This window comes from Arachis ipaensis, chromosome B7, assembly GCF_059453495.1.
Source record: "Arachis ipaensis isolate K30076 ecotype BB chromosome B7, ASM5945349v1, whole genome shotgun sequence".
In the NCBI taxonomy this organism is placed as follows: domain Eukaryota; kingdom Viridiplantae; phylum Streptophyta; class Magnoliopsida; order Fabales; family Fabaceae; genus Arachis; species Arachis ipaensis.
Genome location: NC_142442.1, coordinates 42517927 through 42520400, shown reverse-complemented (window position 1 = coordinate 42520400; position 2474 = coordinate 42517927). Strand labels below are relative to the sequence as shown.

At 41.1% G+C, this 2474-nt stretch overlaps 1 non-coding gene across 1 annotated transcript; it reads left to right on the top strand.

Annotated features, from left to right (window-relative positions):
- Positions 1 to 1759: 1759 nt before the first annotated feature.
- LOC148550964 (small nucleolar RNA R71) lies at positions 1760 to 1867 on the top strand. The gene has a single exon (XR_015892690.1). It is a non-coding gene; the product is annotated as a small nucleolar RNA R71 (small nucleolar RNA).
- The last annotated feature ends 607 nt before the right edge of the window (positions 1868 to 2474 follow it).

The window sequence follows — 2474 nt, the reverse complement described above, 5'->3', positions numbered from 1 at the left end:
ATTCATTTTGTGACTCCACATGATCATGAACCTATAAAGACATATAACTAAGAAAAATATTGTTAGATAAATAAAAATTAGGTTGCCTCCCAATAAGCGCTTCTTTAATGTCAATAGCTTGACAGTGGGCTCTCATGGAGCCTCACAGATGTGCAGAGCTTTGTTGAGACTCTCCAACACCAAACTTAGAGTTTGACTGTGGGGGCTTGGGTTGACTCTGCTTTGAGAGAAGCTTTTTCTGCTTCCTCTCCATGGATGCAGAGAGAGATCCTTGAGTTGTAAACACAAGGTTGTCCTTATTCAATTGAAGGATTAATTCTCCTCTGTCCACATCAATTACAGCTCTTGCTGTGGTTAGGAAAGGTCTTCCTAGGATGATGGATTCATCCTCTTCCTTTCCAGTATCCAGGACTATGAAATCAGCAGGGATGTAAAGGCCTTCAACCTTTACTAACACGTCCTCTACTTGTCCATAAGCCTGTTTTCTTGAGTTATCTGCCATCTCTAATGAGATTTTAGCAGCTTGCACCCCATAGATTCCCAGTTTCTCTATTACAGAGAGGGGCATGAGGTTTATTCCTGAACCAAGGTCACACAGTGCCTTAAAGATCATGGTGCCTATGGTACAAGGTATTATGAACTTTCCAGGATCCTGTCTCTTCTGAGGCAATGTCAGTTGATCCAGATCACTTAGTTTATTGATGAACAAGGGAGGTTCATCTTCCCAAGTTTCAATACCAAATAATTTGGCATTCAGCTTCATGATTGCACCAAGGAACTTGGCAGCTTGCTCTTCAGTAATATCCTCATTCTCTTCAGAAGAGGAATACTCATCAGAGCTCAATGGCATAAGGAGGTTCAATGGAATCTCTATGGTCTCTAGATGAGCCTCAGAGTCCTTTGGTTCCTCAGAGGGAAGCTCCTTATTGATCACTGGACATCCCAGAAGGTCTTCCTCCTTGGGATTCACGTCCTCTACTTTCCTCTCAGGTTCGGCCATGGTGCTTATGTCAATGGCCTTGCACTTTCCTTTTGGATTCTCTTCTGTATTGCTTGGGAGAGTACTAGGAGGGATTTCAGTGATCCTTTTACTCAGCTGGCCCACTTGTGCTTTCAGATTTCTAATGGAAGACCTTGTTTCATTCATGAAACTTACAGTGGCCTTAGATAGATCAGAGACTAAGTTTGCTAAATTAGAAGTATTTTATTCAGAGTTCTCTGTCTGTTGCTGAGTGGATGATGGAAAAGGTTTATTATTGTTAAACCTGTTTCTTCCACCATTATTAAAGCCTTGTTGAGGCTTTTGATCCTTCCATGAGAAATTTGGATGATTTCTCCATGATGAGTTATAGGTGTTTCCATAAGGTTCACCTAAGTAATTCACCTCTGCTATTGCAGGGTTCTCAGGATCATAAGCTTCTTCTTCAGGAGAAGCCTCTTGAGTACTGTTGGATGCAGCTTGCATTCCATTCAGACTCTGAGAAATCATATTGACTTGCTGAGTCAATATTTTGTTCTGAGCCAATATGGCATTCAGAGTATCAATCTCAAGAACTCCCTTCTTCATAGGCGTCCCATTATTCACAAAATTCCTTTCAGAAGTGTACATGAACTGGTTATTTGCAACCATGTCAATGAGTTCTTGAGCTTCTGCAGGCGTTTTCTTTAGGTGAATGGATCCACCTGCAGAGGTATCCAATGACATCTTAGATAACTCAGACAAACCATCATAGAATATATCCAGGATGGTCCATTCTGAAAGCATGTCAGAAGGACACTTTTTGGTCAGTCCTTTGTATCTCTCCCAAGCTTCATAGAGGGATTCACCTTCTTTCTGTCTGAAGGTTTGAACATCCACTCTAAGCTTGCTCAGCTTTTGAGGAGGAAAGAACTTGGCTAAGAAAGCCGTGACCAGCTTATCCCAAGAGTTCAGGCTGTCTCTGGGTTGAGAGTCCAACCAGATTCTAGCTCTGTCTCTTACAGCAAAAGGGAAAAGCATGAGCCTGTAGACTTCAGGATCTACTCCATTAGTCTTAACAGTATCACATATCTGCAAGAATTCAGTTAAGAACTGAAAAGGATCTTCAGATGGAAGTCCATGAAACTTGCAGTTCTGCTGCATCAGAGAAACTAATTGAGGTTTCAGCTCAAAGTTGTTTGTTCCAATGGCAGGAATAGAGATGCTTCTTTCATGTAAATTGGAATTAGGTGCAGTAAAGTCACCAAGCATCCTCCTTGCATTATTATTATTTTCGGCTGCCATCTCCTCTTTCTGTTCGAAAATTTCTGAAAGGTTATCTCTGGATTGTTGTAATTTAGCTTCTCTTAGTTTTCTCTTCAGAGTCCTTTCAGGTTCTGGATCTGCTTCAACAAGAATATTCTTGTCCTTGCTCCTGCTCATATGACAAAGAAGAGGGCACAGAAAAAAAAAATAATAATAATATGGATCCTTTATACCACAGTATAGAGGTCCC